The following is a 24,440-nucleotide window of genomic DNA, read 5'->3' as shown; positions in this document are numbered from 1 at the left end:
TATATATATATATATATATATATATATATATATATATATATATATATTGGATGATTGCATAAGTTTGTGCCCGATTTTCATAGATGGCATTAAGTTACTGCATGGCGGAGTTCTATTGTTTTCGTGTGGTAATTGTTGCTTACACCCAATAGATGACGTTGTCTTATGTCAATTTAGCGTCAGACATTGTTCAGATAAGTCCATTTGTGCATAAGAGAAATCATTAAAAATGGAGAACGAAAGGTGCATTTGCGGCATGTAATGCTATATGAATTTCGGAAAGGCGTGAGTGTTGGGATTGCGCAAAAAAATATTCAAAGCGTTTATTTGGACCGCGCTCCTGCTCTCCGAACAGTCAAAAAGTGGTTTGGCAGATTTCGAAATGGTGATTTCAACATGGAGGATCAACCCCGCTCTGGACGGCCTTCTGGCATCGATGATGACATTGTGCATGCCTTAGTGGAAAGAAACCCAAGGATTACAACTGAGGATATTGCTGAGAGGCTGAACATCGATAATTCAACCGCTTTTCGTCATTTAAAAAAGCTTGGATACATTTCCAAGCTTGATACGCGGGTGCCGCATCTCCTGACTGAAAGGAATAAGCTGCAGGAAAACTGCAGGAGTCGCAATGGGAAATTCTGCAGCACCCGCCATATTCTCCAGATATTGCGCCTTTAGATTTTTATCTATTCCGGTCTTTGCAGAATAGTTTAAATGGCAAGAATCTCAATTCCGAGGAAGCTGTCGAAAACCACCTTACAAACTTTTTTCAAGATAAACCAAGTTCTTTCTTCAAAAATGGAATCGACAAGCTTATAGATGGTTGGAAAACCATTGTAGAAAAGAATGGAGACTATATAATTGATTAATAAAAGTGTTATCTCTAAAATATAATCTATTGAAGTTTATATTTAAATCGGGCACGAACTTATGCAATCACCCAATATATATATATATATATATATATATATATATATTGTTATTAATATTTTTTATCATAAAAATAATTTTTGAAGTATAAAGAAAATAAATTTAAATCGTAATTACATCTTTATTGGCAAATATATTCGTTATTTATATTTCGAGAGATTTATGGATATGAATGCGTTGAAACGCACAAATGCATTTTCCTTGCTTCGTATGTCTGGAAAAATTCATTGGTTAGGGTGCCGCAGTTAAATGAAGCTGTACTCGGACATTCCGCCAGACGAACGTAAATTGTACGGCGCGTATTGATCGGCGCTTTCATCTTGGTAATATCATTGAATTTTACGATCGATATTTAGCGATATTTGCTTCATGCTAACGGTTTGCGAGAATTGGATAAAACTCAATTTTTATCGATGTTTACCAGAGCGATATAGAAAAATTTTGCCCTTAATGAATATTTAAATTGCTATATTTATCAATGTTATTATTGCCAATGTCCAAGTTCGTAATTAGCACATACGTAACACGCGATTTAACTCTACGAATATATTTAGCCATAATAGACTCGGAAACAAGAATTTAACGAACGCTTTTGTGCACGCTTTCAATCTTATTATAACATCGCCGCTTGACGTCAATTTTAATAAAGGATACGTGTCCTTGCACAATGCTTCGCATCTAAAGGAAAATATAATACATGTAACGCATATATGTATAAGGTTTAATCTCTCCAATTTTTTTTTGATGATAATTTCATTGACATCATGCCATTGCAATAAACATATCTAGAATTACAAATCATTATTAGTGATGATCGATACGCGTGTTTAATTGAACAAAATGTCACACTGTATCAACGTAACATTTGAGAGATGCGGCAATTGCGTATCATATGGTGAACGGGAAAACCTTCGCTATTTTCCGCATCGTACGTAGTTTTTGTCACAGCGACCTGCATAATATTGGAGTGAAAATTGCCCTTGTTTCGCTCATCGAGCACAAGTGGATCGCGCGCCGGACGATATTGGCTTAAAGTTTAAAGTAGCGATCGAAGCGGGGACAAACACACGCGGGAATTCCCTCTATGCGCTCTGCACCACACCGCTCTTTGTGAGAGACGATGCGAAGTAATTAAAAGTCGATAGAACCCAGTGGCCTGCTCTAGTCCTTTCTTTATTCCGCTTTCCCCTCCCCGCCCCCGTGCACGTACCTGTTTCCATCCCTCCCAAATTGCGTCCCCTTCGTATATCAGTCACCCTTATCAACGAGGAAACATTTGCGATCTACAAGATTTCAATTTGACAATCTGCTTGGTTTTTTAATTGGCTAGTTTTAATGCCATTGGCTGATACATGAATTTCTTTAATCAACACGAAAGTGATAATGCAATATTAATTTTCTGTATTCTTTTTATTTTTTTGGCGACATTAATAGAAATGTTGTAAATATGCGTCACGAGGAGAATTACTTTTTCAACATGTACAATTAATATATTTATTTGTCATTCCCTACATATTTAAATGATGTATTTCTTTATCTTTTGTTCCTTGATTTTACACTATTTTATATGTGTGTATAATATTTCTTACCCAAGTATTTTAATATGTAGTTGTTGCAATTATATAATAGTTTCTTTTCACAATTTAAAATATCTGCTCCTCATATTACTATTATTCAGATAGATGATAGATGGACAATTATGCAAACAATTGTAATGCGCGAGATTTGTCTTTACTATGCGTTAATACGTAACATTGTTGGCCTCTAAGATGGAATTGTTCGCACATTAGCCTTCTTTTCAATTTTTATCTCAAATGTATTCTCTGCACGATACATGCTCGTGTCAACAGACTTTGCAGCTCGTTAAAAATTATTTTCCGCGATGTCTGCATCTTTTTTTTTTTCTTCAAGCGGAACGTTGAAACCACAGTCTTCCGTTCCGCTAACGCGTCACGCGCGTATTGATTGTCGCGACTGTGGAAAACGTCCAAGGTCCTGCACATGACCACCGGGTGTGTATATATATCGAACGGACCGGTTCTCAGCATAAAATCGATATTTATTCCCGACGCGAATAATGACATTTAATTACTTTAGTGGGCGAGGCCTATTGATCGGCCAACCACGTGGTTAAAGAAGAGTGAAAGAAAAATAGAGAATAACGTTTCCGTTGCATATAAATTTATTACAATTGTATCGTGTAAAAAAGTAGTGAGATCTTTTTTATTACTACAACACGCTCTACGTTTATTTATCGAGAAAATATCTGATAACCAATGATAATACGTCTTTCTTCTAATCATAATGTTAATATTTATTTAATATGCAAGTTAATTATAATGCCTCTATAAAATAAATTGCGCAAATCTGGCAATCTGTTATGTTAATAAGACAAAATTATTTTCGTATCACTGATTGCTTGCGCGATATATATATGCCTTCTTGCGTTATTTTATATATTAACGCAATTATAGAATAATAGAAATTAATTTATTGATTTAATGACGAATTAGATACGCTACGTGTGTAACAATATTTTTAATTATTTCAATTAATTAGCTACGGTCCATTTATTAATATTCAATATTCACAAACGGTTCATTTATCATTTCTATCATTTAGCTGTCAAATAATTTTATTTTCATTTATTCTGCTTAAATTACGTTGCAATATGGCAAATATTATTTGCCTATGTAAAACGTTCATTTTCTATTTAATCATTTTCATAACGATTGGTATTTACGGAATTATCATATCGCTGCGATAAGTTATTCATACGGTACGTCTAGTGTCTGTATATATTTGTATAACTATATTTTCTTAAAATGTGTTTATAAATTAGTAGAGAACGATATGCTAGAAAGATAAAAAAAAATTTCAGCATTATAAATTTTTGTAACGCAAACTTTGAAATATTTCCTTTTCATGGATAACGATGGAGAGTATTAAATGCTGTCGGATATAAATTAGCTTTTTCTTTTAGGGTGAATTGTACTTGGACGCAGACAAAGTACGCTTTTTATCTCCTTCCTTATGGGCATTAACATTATGGTGTATTTCAATGATCGAAAAGTTTACTTTTTAGATGGATATCTATTTTTCCGTTTGATTAAATCCCTTTTTCCATCATTTTGCTTTATCTAATAAGAAATTTATTCATCAAACATTTTTATCTCCCTCTATATAAATTGAAAATTGACACGCGTATCTCGCGTGCATCAGTAATTTTATTTTTAACGAAATTTAATCAATTAAAACTTGCTATAGTCTTCCAATTTCAGAAAGTAGTTTGCATATTCGGTCGATTTAATATTTTATAAAATTTCAGATAAATTGCAAATAAAGATAAATTAATGTTTGATCTACGATATAGTTTCATGCATGATTCATAACTTTTGTATCGAAACGCGAACCTTGAGCTCGTAACAATTGTCCCGCGGAAAAGTCATAACTCGTCCATTACGCTTCGCGAACAGTCATCTTAAAATTGATTTGTTCGCCGAGCATGCCATTCGTTATATTGCCGCTTAAATCAATTATATTGTATATCGCGGATAGCTCGCAAAGTACTTTTCCGATACGCACGATTCGTTCTAAACCGTACGCAAAAGACATTCTTTCAAATATATAATTTTTTAATTATAGAGAAGCATAATATTATTTACAAAGACTTTATAAATTTCTTCGTGAAATTGTTCTTGCGAAACAAGAAACGCGTACAAAGAAAAGAATAGTTGATATCAAAGCGATAAATTATAAATTAATCTCAAACTTTCTGGCAGCGTTTTTAATTGTTTTGTTGTGTTTATTAAAACATTTCTTCACTTTACAACAATCCAATGGAAGCGCTTATCAAGACCTACTTCTGTTCTCTCGCTCGCTAAATCCGAATAACAGAAATGGTACAAAAGTGCCGCGGAAGAGAAAGTATTGTCTCGCTTGATGCACGATAAGCGTATATGCTGCTTTTATGTTAGATCCCTATGGTAATGAGCCGTACGAAAGAGTGAAAGAAACGCGAGAGGCTCCACCCTGCCATTCTTCCTTTTTTTTTTATCTTTCCAGTATAATGCGTCCTGACATTATTACCAAAGTCATTGCTCGTCGCTCCTTTCTTTCTATCGCTTTAGACAGTTATCGCCGACTAAAGAAGTAGGCACTATATCCGACCGTTACGCGGCCAGGACAATAATTTCCGAGGCTGTCGAGATTTTTGCGCTTGACGATAACGATTTCGTGATGCTCCTCGGTTTTAAATAGCCAGGCATCATTCGTGTATCGAATCATAGGTACAATCAGGATTATCGATATGGAAGATAGGTAAAAAAATTAATAGTTACGTACTTAACAATTCCCCTTATAATTCCCGTTATAAACCAAAAAAGTTGAAAAATCTATTTATTGGGCTTAAAAGAAGAAAAATTAAAATGGTATTGTTTGAAAGTATTTCAAAAGTACTCTATTTTTTCTTACTTTATTAATAACTTTAAATTATGGTTGTACCTCTCATCGTTCGAGATTATAAACGCGGTCGCGATTCTTTAAAAAAAATCTCAGAAAATTATATAGATAGGATAATTTATTATAAAGACTTTTTCATCATATATGATATTATATTAGAATTTAAAGTATGAAATTTGCGCAAAAGAAAAAAAGATAACTGCAAGCTTTGCAAATTTTTTTTTTTTTTTTTTTTTTTAAATCATACATACGATAATCCTCTGTTTTTCCTTTGATAATTATTGATTCTGGTGAATGTTAATGATTATTGTTCGGAGAAGATAGAATTAATATTAATAGTATGATTAAAATTCGAGGTGTGTGTTGTATACACATATGCTGTATACACATATCTGCAAGCATAATCAAGCGAGTGCAAATTTGGCTTGGACAATGTAATCCAATATACATCCGTTACGGTCTAGAAAGCTACCTATGTAAGTGTACGTCGATACATAGAGCAACGGCGTTAATCACGCCGTTATCAAAGGCACGTGCTGCATCCATATCGGGAGGGAATGCACTCGCGGGATAACGCGAAACTGCATCTCGCACCCTCTATTACGTCTACCCGGTTTTATCCGCGACTAACCCTTAACCAAAACCATGTTGGTAAAACAGGATGATATTTCCACTCTTCCCTATTTCCCATCCCTATTTTCCATCGAATTTAAACGACAATACCTCGACACTAATCTTTCATTCTTTCTTTTCCCTAAGAGCCACTGTATAAATTTAATTTAATTCCCATTAGTAAAAAATCGTATACCAAATTCTCCATATGTACCATGGCAGAGGATTGTATCCTCTGGACCCTCGACACAAAAGGTAAGTTGCAATTTGCTTCGACGATATGGTAGGTAGCTTCACGGTAGATATCATTCCGCTCTTCATTGACAACATTATGCAGAGTCCTCGTGAAGGTAAGATCAAATAGTTGATCGATCTGTGTTCTTTAATACCAGGTGGTGATAAGATCTTGCGCGATCAATTTTTTCGAGTAACACAAAAGTTTTAAAATTTGGATAATTGAATAATTTTCCCACGTTAAATTTTCTTGCCAAAGTTTCTTAACAATTGCTATTGCAATTTAGGATTTTTATTTTACATCCCTGAAGAGAGAATTCAAGCACCAATTGCAACTCGCACGATTCATTAAAATCCGCGATACACAGATGTAGTACACCGTCAGAAAACGTGCTTATATTTGAAAGCTCATACTTACGATTACAAAGATTTTTCGAATTCTATTGTAATCGACGATACGAAGCTCGCGGTGTTTGATTATACTCTATATTCGAAATTCTCAATATTTGATGATCAGTAGTACGCGGTGCGTGTACGAGCAATCGCACATGGGAATTGCGGTTTGTGGCATTTCAGTGATACTTGCTATCGTAGAGCGAGTGTTAGCTTGAAATTAGCGTGTCTAATTACGATCCTTTTCCCCAATGTAGCATCGGTTAATATTGTTATGTCACGTTGGAAGCATTTAGTACCTTATCTCGTCTATTCCAGGAAAATGAAACTGATATAGCTTCGTTATCGGAACAATAACAATTTTCCTTTAATAAAAGTATAATGCAAATTTTTAATCGCACGATGAAACGCAGAATTTAAGAAAGATAAGTTGCGATAATCGAAAATAGAATTTACATTTTTATATTATATTTGACATGTCTTACGTTTTACATCAAGTTTTTATTAACGACTAATCCTGTATGAGCCATTTATTTAAGTGTGTAAAATTTTCTAAAAATTGTATCGAATGACTTTGATTAATGTTTACCAAGCACCTCGTGATAAGTTTTATACCACCTGTAATCACGTCGATGCCGCGCAGCGCTCGGAGGCGTTGGAGATTGTTAAAGTTCAATTAAAGTTCCATAATGAGCTTTGAGACGATCGATAACTGAATAAGATCAAAGATTTGCGTGTAAATAAGAATTCAAACTAGAATAGACTCAAGGATAATGACTCTGCCATACAAATTTGACCATATTATCTATTGATATTCAAATATTTATTAATATTTATTAATAAATTTATATTTATATTTATTAACGTATGTATATTATATTTATTAATGTATGTAATATTTATTAACAATTACGAATTCTAGCATTGTTTTGCAATTTACTTATTTCAACATAGCATTCGTTATTTAAAAGGAGGTATACCATTAAGGAGATACATTATATACGTATATGTCTTTTCCAAATAAATGTTAACTGTCTTAGAACGTATATTCGAGCTCTTTGTATACAAAAGTGTTGAATACGATCGCCGAATTCAATGATAATGCCAAGAGCTAATGTGTAAATTTCGTCAGGCATTTGAGGAAAGCCGAATGAGGAACGTCAAATGAGGAAATCTAAGCGGATTCTCAACTCGTTCTTCCTTCGCGCAAGTGATTTGCAGTGATTCGAAATGATCTTTATCTTTATATTCTCTTTGTTCTCAAATATAATTGCTTATATCTGACGTGAACAAGTACGTGTTCAAGACTTTCGACTATACTACAAGTTTCCGCACTATAAGATTTGTATGATAAGATATCGGTTATTGGATACTATTGTGGCAATTTTAAGTTTTGGAAGATCATTGTCTTTCTTTGTGAAAGTTTATATATATATTCCTTTTTTATCCGACTGATCCTCCAAAGTTTTCAATCGTCATAATTCCAGGAAAGATATAGTTGCGGCAAAATGAAAACTCTCGTTTACCTCGAACGAAAGTTTCGCTGCTGCCGTGTAATAATGTGATGAACGTGCCGCGCATTGTCTTCTTCCAATTCATAAAATTTCGATTAATTTAAATAGGACAATTGCGTGCGCGGTAAAGGAAACTGTAAATAAAATCTTGGTCATTTATATGTATCGCGTTTTGACCTCGCAGATTTATTCTACGCTCGCGACAGTGCTTGTAAATGCAGATGCGATAACTAACGAATGAATACAATATATACCGAGTGCTTTTAATCCTCTTACTCGGTACCGCGGTTAGTCGGCGCGATACAGCTCGTTCTTTCTTCACTCGCAACGATGCTAATAAGCAACGAACGCTCTAACAAATATAACTCTTTACTCACAATAACAATTATATGCAAATATTGTATAAACGATTACTTGGCCAGCTTCATCATTGTTTTGATGCCGCCGTTACACTTATTACGGGGGATTGAACAACGTGATAAGCTGCATTGTTTAATAAAATACAATATATGCACGATATATATTTTACGATAATGCATTTTTATCAAAAATTACGTATTAAATATTTGTCATTTTATCCTTTACATATGACATTTGTCGGTTAGTTCATAATTTTACGTAAAATAAGTAAAAATGTTGAATTAATTAATTTTTCTACAATTAATAATGGATCTCTCCGTATCTTGTATCAACGCAAAAAGTGATATTAAATTTTTTAAAGCGCATCCAAGTGGAAAATTATGAAATTAATTACAATTCGTATTCAAACAGCATTAAACTTGCGACGCTTCATTCAATGTAATAATTATACACGCGGTCTAATGATGTAAAAACGTGTAAAAAGAAAACAGTGCTCATTAGTGACGTTTTCTAAGAAAGAAAGTTTCCTTTCGTAGAAAACGTAATATTTTCCGAGCACCTTTCAACAAAATATTAATATTGAGATATCGATATTGTAAGGAAGGTATTTCTTGTAATAATAAAATAAATATCATCGTAATTTCAAAACACAAAAATGCATTGTTAGCGCGAGCTAGCAGAAAAGATTCTCTTTGAAAAATCTCGTATTTCTACAGATAAACGAAATCATCGAAAGGAGAGAATTGATTGGATGGTCCTTCGCGTCTTCAGTAATATTGACAATACATACAATATTATTCTTAACGTTTCTCGCTCCTCGTGTATCTACTTGGAAATGAGTCCTACCGGATGCGGAGATTGTCGTATTCGAATTTACAGCAATAAACTTAAGCGTGTGTAATATCGCGCCAAAGGCAAAGTAGATATCAGAATTTGCCGTTCCTCAGTTGCATTCTGCGATTATTGTAGCTTTCGGCTATTGATATTATCCAGTGTCAAACAACACACTCGGATGTGCGCAGGGTGAATATATATTAAACGAGAGCCAAAGAGCAATCTCTAGTTAAATCACTGAACTGAAATGACCGTCGAACACTCGTATATCTCGCATACTCGTCTCAATTTCTCTTTCGAACTTTCGCTAATAGATCCCGACATTCCACTTGCATCGATTTTTTTTAATGGGCATCGCCAAACGCATGGACGGACGGACGGACGGACGGGCCGAAAAATATCGGGGCTTTCGAACCCGCGACCGATGCATAAACTGTTGGAAAAAAAATGTTTTCACCCGCAAACGAAATGAAGGGGCAATCTTTTTGCTGATACAACTCTGGTCTATCGATCAATCGGGCTTCTGTCATTTGCAACGCAGCGTATGACGCTTGGTCGCAACAACAATAGGGCGACCACCTGCGTCAAATCGGCGTGACATTTTCGAATGCACGATGGAAACCTAAAGGTAGATTAGCGAAAGCGCGGATGGGAAAGCGGGGGTGACGGGAGAAGGACGACGGCAGCGCATATTGTTCTGTTGTAATCTATTGTTTAATACGTCAACCGTGATACTCCGGTCTTTTCGGTTCGCTTCGCTTCTGATCGGTTAGTTGTTGACGCAGAACATTGCCGTTGGGAGAACACGGACGTTGGCAAGGGGACTCAACTCTATGAAATATTTCCTTCTAAATTCCACATATATAACTCTGTTCGCAGTTTACTCGAGTCGCTATGCGAATCAGCAGTTTTGTCAATATCATTTATTTTTTTTTAACATTCTATTGTATTTAACGTAACGAATTCTATAATCTATCTTGTTGATCTTTGGTGTCGGCTATGTCACATCTGGATCGAGCGAAATTGAAGTGTCGCTGATTTATATAAGGGTGAAAAATTTGTGTAACTATCGATTAAAGGAAAGGACGTATCCTTCCACAGGAGCTTGATACGGAGTGCAATCGGAGGAAGGAGGATCCGAGTACAACTCGGGAAAAAGGAAAAAGCAAATGGCGGAAGAGCGAGATGAGAGAGTATAACGTACGAGAAAAGCGAAGAGGAAAACGAGACGGGGCTTTTCGAAGAAGGAACGTGGAGCACAGATCTCAAGCTTGTCGATATCAGATGCACGTTTAACTGAAGCTATCGATCCGGTTTAAATATATTTTCATCAACCGTCACGATCCTCCTCGATATAATTCATTTGGAAAACGTTTCGTCGCATCATCCTGTTGTAATAATGAGGACGATATAATAGTTCTCAACGATTTTATCCGATATTAATTTTGTCAGTTCTTTCTCGAGAAGTCCGATGTTCACAACTTCATCATTTTTTTCTTTTTAATTGAGATCGTACGCTTGGACGTTTCAACTAGCCTTATCCGTCGATTTCGATTGTCGATCCGATCAAGATACAAAATTTAATTAAAAAAAATCCTTTATTGACACTCGTGGAGCGCACGTGATATCCGACAGTTTCTACGTCCTCTTGGAAATTCCTTCCAGGCTATGGATTCTGCAGAAAACTACTCTCACCTCGCTGTCCCTCTCGCAGCTCCTTTTGTCATCTGCTCTACGGTCTTTAATTACGACGTGCCATCGTGTTTGCTCCTCTTACATTTTCATTTTTCACGTCGGCACTCGAACGCGCAGTAAGTTTCAATGGCGAAAGTTAAGCCGCGACTGTAACTGGCATCGGAATTTACCGCCGGCGAATATTGTCCGTGGATTCCAAACGTTTATTGGCCTTCTTAAATTCTTAGCGAGTATTATGGGGCATTTTGAGTAATTGATCGTTAAGCGGAATGTGATTAGCAATTCCAATTCTCACTTTTTCACGAGATTAATCTCCGTTACACGTAACGAGCAAAATAGTCGGCATTGCCGATTTTCACAGAAATTCATTGCAACGTCAATTTGTTATCGATCTCCGACTATTCATAGTGTACTCTTCTCATATCTCTTCTTTCTCGCGGATACTCTTTCATTGATTTTATTGTCCGTGAACATGAAGAACGTGAAGCTTTTAAACGTTTCCCTTTCTCGACTAGTAGTTTTCCACTAGTAGTATTCCTCGAATGGAGCGCTCGAAAGTATATTGATTATAGACGGTCTCTTCCTCTTATTTTCTTCAAACGCGCCCATTCGACCGTGAATAAGACCGTTCGCCCGGGGTCTGGGTATCTTCGATCGAGTGAAGTTCGTCGCCAAGTAGGTGAAAACAATAGCTCGTTTGACGACATCTCTTATAGAGAAATCAAGAGAGCGAGACTCTCGTAGAGTTCACCTCGAAAAAGATAAGGTGCCAGTCGAGCTAACCCGAGCTATGCTTAGCAAAGTCCAAAGTCGCGCGTTACTTACTTTTAATTCTGTTTCTCTCGAGAACTTGAGAAAGTTTTCCCGATTCTCTCCAAGTTTTAAGCTCAATGCGATTACCTCCGAAACGAACTCATTCGGTATGTACAATATAAGGCGACGTGCGCAACATGATCGATGTGCATAAAATTATTAAACATATTTAAGCCTTTTTTCCTGCCAAAAATTACAAACTGCTACATAGAAAATTGATCATTTGCCATATGACAAATATTCTCTTACGAGAATGATTGATATACAATAATAATCATTCATAATAGAAATTCAAATATTTCAAAGTCATGAACATAACACACATGCTTGCACACGGAAATCAGAGACTATTAATCACTATCTACGTAAATTTTCCGAGGTATTGCGTCCGGCATTCCTCTGCTGGCTCTCTTCCAGACATTTCAATATCCATGGTCTTTCAACAGAGGGGAAGGTCTTTGGCGAATTTGTCGAGCCTTTTCACAGTACCAATGTTCGATTGCAACGCGAAAATCCATTCGCGCAACATCGCCAACGGGAAGAGCGAGCGAACGGACGAGTATTCGTTCCGACCATCGTTTTCTCATTCGTTTTAACTTTTATTATCGCGACTCTTTGTTCGCTTCCCGTGGAAATCAAATCCCTTCTTTCTCTCTACCTCAATTCCCCAGTTTCGTCTTTTTTCTCCCTCTGCTTCGATGATTAGGATAAATCGACGCACGATCGGAAAAACAGCTTTTACTTGTCTTATTTTGTCCTTTTCGTCGTTATTATCCCGCGTATCTTTTTCTCCCGACCATTCTCGTAAATTGGTCATGCCAGTCCAAGTATTAGCAAACGCACTTTTATGTGCGCCAATCGATAAAAGGGAGACGTTGCCTTATAATTTTACACAATGAGCAATATCTCGCGGCACGTCAAAGTTTTATTATTTCTCTTTATTTGCTACTATTGCCGTGCGCGTTTTTTCTCTTTCACGTTGCTTTCATGCCGCTTATCCTTGTTGTCGCTTGACCTCCCGTTCATACGCGAAGATATAAAAGCTCGGAAATGCTTGTGACTCTTGGCTGGTTGGCTAATGTTGGACAGGTGGCTATCAACGAGCTGAAGGTTCGTAAATCGCGACTGTGTGTTTCTGCTTCCTTGACATTGCGCGTTTTCAATTATATACCGGAAAATTTACAATATTTGTGTGATTTTTCTCTCTCGCGCATACGTTGTTTAAAATATTCTTAGACAATGTTCAGATTACTCAAGCCCCCCCTTTTCTCTATTCGAATTACGATTACTCTATCTCCTTTGTTTCTTTATTTTATCCAAAAATAATAATATTGTATAATAAATATAACTACGGTATATATCTCTCTTAATCTGACTCTTCCTCCCTTCGACTTGTCCGGCATGAGTGATCCTACTGCTAACTATCATATGTTACCGCCGGCATAGCTTTCAGGCTCATTGGAGTATTCAAACTTCCTTCGTCAAGATGGCGATACTATCGAGGAAGTAAAATTTTTATTTTAACTTTCTATCGATACAGGTTTATCAAATTGGCCAATTAAAAAATATAATACAAAGAATTATAGAAAATATACAATATATGATACAGGATGTCAATTTAAAAACTTTCAGCCAGAATATCTCGAAAATTAATAAAGATATTAAAACACGTAAGTCGCCCCCTATCCTAACAAAATCTCAAATGGCACTACCCTCTTTGTAATATCTCAAATTAAAGTACTCTCAACGAGTACTCTTTGCTTGAACAAGAAAAATTCAAATTGATCGTATTGTTTTCGAGAGAATTATACGGATTTTATTAAAAAAGTTGCTATTTCTTAAAGCCGTAAATGAGACATGTTTTATTTTTTGTCTGTTCTAAAATTGTTATAAAAAGTATAGTAGTTAATAATAAAAGAGTATTTTTAATATTATAAATACAATTATATACAACATACTAGTATTTAATATTTTAATATAACTTTACTTTAACCGAGATAAAGCCAAGTTATCAATCAAAATTGATTGATTAAAATTTGTATATGTATATACATATACGAGGAATATATACAAGTATTTTAAATTATAGATTAATTAATTATTTATTAAATAATTCATGTATCACGAAGCTTTTCGTAATTACTCGATTCTGCGATTCAATTGTTCGATTGTGCATTCTCAACTTAAATTATATTTAGATAATCAAAAAGTTTATGTATATTGTATGAGAAGGCATTGTATTATTTGTATCTCAAAAATTATAAGAGCTCGTAACAAAGAATTTTTCTGTATATTTTCTTCTATTATGTAGTTTTAGATGTACAATACATATACAGTGATAAATATATTAATTTTACGTCGTATCGTTGACGTCTTTTCGGAATCTCCAGTTTTCCCTTGGGTAATTAAAAAGATCCGACGTAACGTTATGGAATAACAAACGAGTAGCATTCACATAGTTTAAAACATAGTGTCTGAAATGATGGTGCCCGTTTCTAGCGGTCAGTCAATTTTGTATTAACTCTGCGACTCTTGCAGGGCACATTTGCAGGACGCAGTTGAACATAGTTATGCAGGACCGAGCAGGATTAATGCATAAATTTCCACCGCACAGAATGTGCATTAAATGTTACCGTTATACATTCTAATCGCTTTGGATCCGCGCTGCAAACATCACAGGATGCGATTATACGCTATATTATACAACAAAGCGTTTGCTAATACAAAAATAATTCGGGTAATTCTGAATTACGCTTCTCTAATTTTCGCATGTGCAAATTTGAATTTTGGACAAATAGAAGATCATATTGAAATATTCGTGATATAATACTAAGTTATCGACGACGTTATTTTTTTTGGTTGGCATTCCGAATGATAGGAGGATAATTATTTATTTTGTCGCATTCGGAAATTAAGAAACTTCCGAATTACTGTTTAATATTAATTGAGATTAACTTCCTTCGATTTTCGAGTTTCTTGATAATAGGTGCGTTTTCGGCATTAGATCTCATGCAAATCGGTTTAATGGTTTTCGATTAAAATACTGCTGCCACTTTGTCGCGATAACGTAGAAATAATTTTGAGAAACAAGTGAAGAATTTGCAACGTATCTCGCTCTAATAGTACGACTCTCGTAAAATCTGTGTGCATAAAGTACCCACCAACTGTGCGCATCCTGTTCCGCTTGGATTATGACTGCTATCGTGCCAAGTCTGCTAAACAAACTTCTGTAATTAACGGGAATATATAGCCAAGAAGCTTAAATCAGTCTGCCAGAACGAAGGAACAGCTACTTTGGAAACGTCAATACATGTAAACGTGCGTACGCAAATGAATGTGTACAAAGTTTTCTGTTTTCTGTTATTCTATAAATACAATTGAATATGTATATATTATTAGCATCTTTTTGTACTTATCTAATTGTTATATAACACGTTTTATATTTTTCATCGAAATATAAAGATTACTAATAACAAAATTGCATCGCCCTTTTTTATTCCTCTTTTGTATTCATATCTTTACCTAATTAAATATTGTAATATCGCATTTTTTTGATCGAATAACTCATGCCATCTCGATGAGCTTTTTTCAAATAACAAACACATAATGCAATAGAATGTCTTTCTATCTCTGCAAATATTCTACACCTCTAATTTAATACACCTTGACAAGTTGTTAGAGATGTTCCGAATCCTGTATGTTCTATATAAGCGGTATACACCTTAGTATACCTGCTAATTTCCGTGACATAACTTCTCTAATTATAGCTGATGGTATTTCTCAAGGCATACGTGCGAGTAGGAGCTTATTTCAAGAGAATCCTGAATACTGTTAATATGCCTAAGTAGACGTACTCTCTCCTCGGGTTACTGCTCAGAATGCCTTACACATCTACCTATACGTACAATTCTCTTGGACCCTATATACGCACAAAGCTATACACACATATACACATGTATACAGCAACGCAAGAAGATATCCGTACCCTCGAGACATGGTTGCAGTTTCTATTCGCGTACCGCCGACAGGATAATTATCACTGTGATATGCTTTACAACGTGGTATGACTGTTGGCAAAAAAGTGAGTGCCAATGGTACATGATGTTCCCAAGCGGTCACCCATCTAAGTACTGACCATGCCCAACGTTGCTTAACTTCAATGATCGGACGAGAAATGGTGCTTTACAACGTTATCACTGTGATATGCTTTGGCTCTTCAATTTGAGATAGCTCCACCCCCGCATCCCTGCGTGCCGACAGGGTTTTCTACCCCGTCGGATCTCTCTCTCTCTCTCTCTCTCTCTCTCTCTCTCTCTCTCTCTCTCTCTCTCTCTCTCTCTCTCTCTCTCTCTCTCTTCTCTTTCTCTTCCTCGTTAAGCGCGTTCAACGTTTCTACCTAAGCGAACAAATTCAATCAGTATTTCCGCCGGTTGCCTCTCCGGTTGATTTGCATTACGCGCACGTGCATACGGTATGTACGCCTGTACAGGATGGTCCATCTTACCCGAACGAGACGCGGCTCGAGCACAACGCCCCGGGATCGTCTTAATTAATTCCGTTTGCGAAACCGCGAAGAAGCGATTCCTTCAACCGAATGACACACGGATTAGGAGTAGATGACGTTAATTGGCTCTTCCTCTGTCGCTCTTGTTATCAAGTTCGCACGATACATTTCAAGCTTCGGACGTCTTCGACAGTTTTTTTTTCTTCCTCGATACGCGCCACTCTTGCAACGGCTATTTTTTTTAATCGCGTAATACTAAACTCTATGTTACGTCGGCGATGATGATAGAGGAAGAAGGAAAAAAATAATAAAAGCAAGAAATCTTTTTCTGGGAAAAATATACTAGCAAGTCCGTAGAGTCAGTATCAACGTGGGAACAGAATTTTATTGCGTATATCTATTATAAAAGGGAGGAGATTTTGTATAATAAAACTTTTCATGTTTAGTAAAGAATGCCGCTCACACGAATTCCGTTTTAAAATATAAAATAATGGGGATAAAAATATAAAATATTGGGAATGTGCGATACGAGATGTAATATTTTATAAAAGCATTCCATAGCTGTATAAAATATCTATTAATTTTTTGTATGGCGCATAATATATTTGTTGTATTATTTAAATTTTTTTTTTTTTTTTAAATATGTGAAATAATCAGAAAACAAGGTGCGAATATTAATATTTTGCATAAAATTTCGAATTTTTTTTTCGGTACTTTCTGACAAGTCGTTGCCGTTGATGCGGATATTACATTATCATGCTGTGTTTATGCGACAAAAAGTGCGGCGGTCATCGGTCAACGACAACCTACATCATTTTTCCCATCCGAAAGCGTCTTTCCGCTGTCAATTTCGACGCGACTGAATGGCGAACGATGGTGTTTAGATTATGGCGTGACAATCGTGTATTCCCTAACGTCTAAAATCCTTGTCACTCGATTATCATCCTTCAAACCTGCCATCTTCATCTTTCTAAGTGAAGCAACGATATGTTTATATATATATATCCCCCTCTCGGTTCTTTACTAACTTAGCAGAACCTAAATTAGATTCATAATACGCGTTAATGAGCGCACAATGTGCGTTGACAATTCTAATTATCCAATCTGCCTAATTGTAAGTAATCACAATCTCGTCGAACTTTTGTGAAGGGGAAGAGAGAGAGAATTCTGGCATATGCCAGATATAATTATAGGCATTTTTCCTACGGCGAGCTTCAAAATGTAATTCGTAGTGAATTACTGGAAGAGAACCACCTTGCTATTCACATTGCGGTGTCACTTATGCCAATTAGGCGCAAAATTTTTACATTCTTCGGTCCGATATGCGTACGTCGGAATGTTAAATGAGGAATTTCGGAAACGCAAAACTCGTGTATGGCTGTGCGCGTGGCAGCGACGGTTAATTATGCCGATACGACGCAATCGATTGATAATTTTACCATGCGATATGCCAGTCTCGACAATAGCGTTTCGCTAACGCGGAATCATCCCCTGATGATGCACGCTGATTGCGCATTATGCCTCATGTCGCCGCGGCCGCGTATTTAACGTCCACAGGAATGCCGGCGTCTAACAACGGACGGCGAAACGGAGATTTGTGACAGATAATCGCGACTATTGTTTCGCACGGACTAGCCGGCTTGATACGATTGGGATCGGCCGGCCTTTGTCCCGGTCTACAAGCACGAATTCAATTTCGGCTAGTACGCGTCAGGCTGCATTACGATGGAGCGGTTCCGATCGATAGCCGCGTGTAACCATGCCTCCATCGAAGCGAAATGTTGAATTTCTCTCGGTACCTCTGGATCGACGTCGAACGCGATATAAAACTGTAACGTCATAGGATAATAAAATAATTCTACGATATTGTATTCCACATGTATCGGCGCATAGCTTTCATCCCTATAGATATTAGAGAATGGAAAAAAGATAGTAATGTATCTCCAATTATTATATTTATGATGCAAATCTCGCAAGCAATTGTAAAAATTACAAACAGCTGGATAAAATTAAATTGTTTTTTTTTTTTCAATCCGTTTGATTAAATCTTACTGTAACATTGCAAGATTTGTTTCACGTGTAACTTACACGAAATATTTAATGTATGAAAATTAAAATACTATAAAATACGCGTTCAAAGCATTTAAAAAGATTTGCTGTTAATATAGTTTTAATCATGATTTGATTGTAAGCTGCCGTAAATAATCATTGCACACATTAGCGACCCGTATAATTCTCGGTTACGCAATTACGACGTAATTCATCAAAGATAAATCCAATTTTAAAGCGATGCTAAGCACGCCATATTGTGTGTACCACATCTAGTTTTTTGTTTGTTATGTAAAAACGGCATATGCTGTACGCATCATTTATAAGACCTTTTTAGCGCTTATATGCGCATAACATAGGGCATAGTCCGCTGGCAAGGCGCTCATTAAGCAGATTAACGTTTTCTGCTACTAATCACTTTTCGATTCTTATGCAAAATTTGGAGAGTTAGCTTTGCAAAAGCTAATTCCATCTGCATCGTATATAATAGTTTGTGATTCGTGCAAAATTTCTAGTATTAAAAGCGAGCCAACTGTTTGCATTTGATTAAAATATATAAATTCGACATGCGCACTGGAAAATCGCTTGTGTAAAAGTTAAAATTGTTTTCGGACCGCGTTAATATTCAACATTCGAAATCGTGCAATTTAAAAGTTCAAGGGAACGCGATGCGTTGAATTCTTCTTCTTCTTGTAGACCTTGTTTGAAGTTCAAAAGTTTCATCGCGCGCAATCTACAGCTCTTTTTCAAATTGCACACAATTAATTGCACGCGAGTAGCGTCAAATTTTATTTAAAAATTGATAGTCAGGCATGAGAAAAAAAATGGAAGATAATTAAAAAAAAATTTGTTATTAATAGCGCACATCTACGATGATTGTAAATTCTGATGGAGAAGTTATGGTTAGAGGATAACAATGTTGCGATGTTACGATACAGTATAGACTAAGACAATGATGAAGAATTAAACAAGATTAAACAAGGTCGTTTATGTGCCTTGATCAACACTCCATGTCAATGTGATTAATAGCGATATGTTTTAGCTTTGTGATGACAGAGGGGCGGTTGGGAGACGGATGACACACAATAATTCTTTGCGCCTCGATCCAATCTACGAGCGATAGCGTCGCCGTCGGGTTGTTAGTATCGTAACAAAATTTTAGAATCCATTACGGTGAGAAATATCCAATCGCGGAGATTACGGATAAATTAAAGGGTGTTGTGTGTGGAGCTTATTAAATTTAATGTCTTCTACATATATTGTATTAGATTCACGTACTTATCCCGGTAACGTCTCGCGATACGTTATCGCTATTCGAAACACGGTCCATCTATTCTTTAAAAATTTATCACACGACCACTTGTTCGATTCATCAATTATCATAAAGCAATTCTACCTTTCTGATTTTATGATCTGCTTTCTTCCCTTAATTTCTTTGATGAGCTTGAGAAAAAAAAAATTAATACTTTTTATTTTCTTATTTCTAACGAATTATTTTAATGCGACAAACATATGGTATTTTAATACGATGTTTTATTGAAAGAGATTGAAAGACACAACAAAAAATTCTATGATGCTACTTGTATTCGTTAACCCTCTTACATCTGAAGCAGTTTCACTGTTACCTCTCGATCATGCTTAATATCCTCGCTTAGTGCTTCGTTCGCTCCGAGTGCTTGTCCCATTCTCGTTTCGGTCTCGTTGCTCTCTTTCACGCTCTTTCGCTCCCCCTATTTTGCATATCGAGCGAGCTGCATCTTTAATTCACCGGCCCGTCGCGCATCCCGAAAGGAGTTGCGAGAAAAGACGAGAAATATATGAGTCTCCCGTCGCAAAGAGAAGGGAAAAAAAAAAAATCAAAAACAAAAATCAGCGACTTCTCGCGCTGTGGCAAGACGTTACTATTTATGGAAAAAGTTTTAATTTGCCTGCTTATTCGGGCCGCCACCCGATATCATCGTTGCATTTATGTGTGACGAATCGTACGTCTAAACTTTAATAATGATATACGGAAAGTTATCAAAATTAATATCACTAAAATTATATATGTCGCGATATGTGTGGGCCCCGCTATCTCTAATTAGACAGTTTTATTTGTACAATATAATATTGATCGACTTGAACTCTGTCAGCGTTTTATCTAATGCTTTTGTTAGATATTATGTGTAAATACATATATATATATATATATAACTATTCACTCTTAAAAAAAGATATACTAAATCGATGCTCGCAAGTATTGTTGCTTCTTTTCCGTCATGCTGGTTGGTTACCTCAATGTTACATTGGACCGTCATGATTGTTAGCCATATCATGATTGAGAGCCACGCATTTAATTTAATTGATTTTGAAAAGACGGGTAACTAGGGTATACTATCGAGTATACTATAACTAGATCTAGATATCTTAATATCTAAATAATTTTATAAATATATATGGTATATGTATGTGAAAAAATTAATAAATGTTATTAATGATTAAAATTTCTCCAAATTTGAAAGAATAAAATTAAAACTATGGGAAAAAGTAATAATTATAATAGAATAGATCTTTGCGTTTCGCAGAAATCACAATTTTTCGTATATTGTATAAAGATACACATATTTCAGTATTGGGAGGAGTAAATTTTTTTAGGCGGCACCCTACAAGATATAAAAGAAACTTTTAACTTATTCGCTATATTCTTAATTTTTACACTCCAACCAATATTGCAAGAAATATCTCGATTTTTCGTATGACATTTTATGAAAACCTGACGGTATATACCTATTATCGGGCGATCATAAGAATGTGAAAAAATTAATTATTAATGCTGTTAATGATAAAACAATTTAAAAAATAAAACATTACGGATAAAATTATCGGAAAATCATAGTAGAATAAACTTGTGTTTCTCAGAAATCAATTTTTCGTATGACATATCAAGATAATTCCAAGTCCCGAGGGGGGTATGCAAATATTATGGAGCTCCTTATATTGTATTACATTTTATTTTGTACATAATAAATATACCGTATATACAATTTTTAATTTATTAAAAAAAAGGTATATATATATGCCATTTTTCAAATTTTTTATAATTAATTTTTACTCTTTCTTCCTAAAGATAAATATTATTTTATTATCTCTAAAAGTAATTTTTATTTTATTTTTTAAATTTGTCTGATATATATGTATAGATGAATTTAAATTTTATATTATTTATATTTTATTCTTTTATTTATCTTTCCAATATCTTAATAATCTTAATATTTTTAGTTCCTAATAATTTAATTCCTTATGGATCTTAAAGAATTAAATGATTATCTTAAGTTAAGATTGTTCTCATATTCTTAACAATCCTACCTGTGGTTAAGTTAGCGGGAAACGGCGATAATCGAAATTACGGGGGTATCTTAATCGCGTGTCCTATTCGCGTGCCCTATTTGCGTGGCCTAATAGAATATACCGTACGCTGCTTCGTTGGTCCAGTTGGACCTACCCTTTGTTGATCCTGGCCTATTCATTCTGGCTACATCTAGCCAGAGATGTAGCTTCGATCTCTGTCAGAGATCAATGAAGGAGAGAAATTCCGTCTGTTGCCGGCCAATCATTGTCGCCGGTGCATGAGCGTAATTTTACGCTCGTTTATGGTATCGTGAGACATTACGACCGTTTGTCATGCATCATTTTACTATAACTTTACTTTTATTAATATAACGCCAAGTTATGAAAGCTAATTGATTAAAATTCTTATAATAATATTTTCTTAATAATAATATATAATTTATATTAAAATAAAATTAATAAAACGTTTATATTTTATATAATTTAATAGATCGATAATTTGGCACTACATCGATTAAAGCAAAGTTTTAATTGATATGATAATAGAGATGAATGGGCTATAAAAAATTAGAATAAAATCGCGATATAGAAGAATATAAGAATAAGTTATTACTACCTTATATAATTAATAAATTTACTCTAGCATTTTCTTCATTAAACAAATTAAATAAAATTTATCAATTAAAAAAAGTATCTTACGTCTTTTTCAAATTTTTGCTTTAATTCATACTTTAATATGTTTTAATGTATATTAAAAAAATCTATTGAAAATCTATTAGATAATTTAATCTATTCTAGCCCATCCATTTTGAGGCAACGGATCTATTTATAATCTACAATCTACATTTATATCTACGAATCCGTTACCTCGAAAGAAAATAAGATTCATCACTCACCGGCACTGATGCGCAACAGCGGAGTTGTTGGATCTTGAGGCTACGTTGTCTGTAACATACAAATATAAAAATCAAATTATAGCAGCGTTCAATATTACTAATATTTCATGCGGAATATTTTATATTCGATGCGTACAACGCTGATAGAGCTAAGAAGCTCTATATAAATATGGAATAATTTTATAAATTATAAAAAGACTTTTTTTTTACATAGAAATTTTTATAGGAATTATGTAAAAGTCTTTCTTTTTATTTTTCTCTCGTTTAATTCATTCAAATAAGAAGATAGAATTAGTACGCAATTTTCAACAACTAACATACAAATAATAGATGATACTCACCCTAGGGTTGCTCCGCCGGTGTAGGATGCCTCTCCTAGGCCGCCTCCTCCTCCTCCTCCTCTCAGGATGTCAAGGTCGCTACGTTGATCTGTAACATGCAAATAGAAGATCCAAATTGTAGCAGCGCTCAAATTAATTAATACTTAAAAAAATGTATTATACGCATTGAATTTTATATCCGATGTAAATAATAATATGCACATCATAATAAAATAATTTTATAAATTTTGAAAAGAAATAATCTAAAAGTAGAAACTTTAACAAAATCTTTTTCATCAATTTTCCCTTGTTTAAAACAAATAAAAAAAAAAAAAAAAATTATGCGATTAATTTAAATTGCATGTAAGGAATTAATAAATAATTAATATACAAATAACAATTTACTTACCACAAGATTGCTCGACCGGTGCCCGATGCCTCTCCTAGGCCTCCTCCTCCTCCTCTCAGGTTGATTCACACGCGCGATACTTGAAACGACACTCCCGCACTTTCGAATTTCGGCACGATCGAATCCCGCTTCACGTGAGAATCACACTTGGAGTCGACAAGTCGGGAATTCACCGATTACTTCGAGCAAAGGTTAAGCGGAAGCGGAAGAAGACGAAATCGATCGATGGAATAATCGCGAATGGGGTTCGCTCGACTCTTGACCCGCGCCTGCTCCCATCGAGGGCCGACTAGAACATCGTTAGGAACGATTTCATACGAACCACCAAGTCTCTATCGTACAGACTGAGCCGGGTTTATCGTAAGGCTGATAGACGGGTCGAGAACGAAGATACCCACCTTCTAGGTGCTAACAATCTAGATCACTTCGAAAGCGGGAGATCAACTTCTCTAGCGAGCGAAAATCGAACCTAATTAGGACAGCCGACTCCTCAGATGCCAAACATGTTAGTATCGCTACAATGTGCTGTTAGACGGTACAAGAGAAGGGACCCATTAACGACGATTCCAAAACAATCGACCGAACTCTAACCGATTCGGGCCGAACCGTTCGTCGGAGCAGAACGTGCCCTCAACAGCCGATTCTCGAACCGAAGTTCGAGATTAACCGCGCGAACATGCATCTATACTATGCACGAACATACGTTGCTACGCGGCCGGCATTCACCTCAGCCGCGACACTGAGGCGTTTTAACGTTGCGCCTGCATTAATATATTAAATTTATTAATACATAAATATTTATATAATATATAATATTAATATAGTATTAATATTAACTGATATTAATATAAAATTAATTATATTAATAGGTATTAATATATTAAAGATTGCAACGCTGAGAGACATCCCATTTAGCCGACAACAAAGTACGATTCTCGATGACAATCGTGAAAACGAGATAAAAGTCCAACGCGAAGACGCGACGACGCGAAAACGCGATATCGCGAAAACGCGACGCATCGTTGCTCGTACGGCACGATGACGGCAACGACGACGCACTAATGTGCGTTCAACGCACAAATGCGC

The 24,440-nt window shown here is 35.5% G+C and overlaps 2 protein-coding genes across 5 annotated transcripts in view; one reads left to right on the top strand and one right to left on the bottom strand.

The window, feature by feature from the left end:
- Septin2 (septin 2) overlaps window positions 1-23,765 on the bottom strand; it is an 81,363-nt gene extending 57,598 nt beyond the window's left edge. The window contains exons 1-3 of the mRNA XM_070311925.1: window positions 23,355-23,765; window positions 22,967-23,054; window positions 22,626-22,674 (exon numbers count right to left, since the gene is read on the bottom strand). The gene's annotated coding sequence lies outside the window, so the exon portion shown is untranslated. The remainder of the gene's footprint in view (window positions 1-22,625; window positions 22,675-22,966; window positions 23,055-23,354) is intronic.
- Rg (A kinase anchor protein rugose) overlaps window positions 1-24,440 on the top strand; it is a 299,154-nt gene that overhangs the window by 52,762 nt on the left and 221,952 nt on the right. The window lies entirely within an intron of this gene.

This window comes from Polyergus mexicanus, unplaced genomic scaffold (assembly GCF_030449975.1).
Source record: "Polyergus mexicanus isolate NDT 795.1 unplaced genomic scaffold, iyPolMexi1.0 SCAF_21, whole genome shotgun sequence".
In the NCBI taxonomy this organism is placed as follows: Eukaryota; Metazoa; Arthropoda; class Insecta; order Hymenoptera; family Formicidae; genus Polyergus; species Polyergus mexicanus.
The sequence above is the reverse complement of the archived record's forward strand: the minus strand, read 5'-3'. Positions and strand labels throughout refer to the sequence as shown.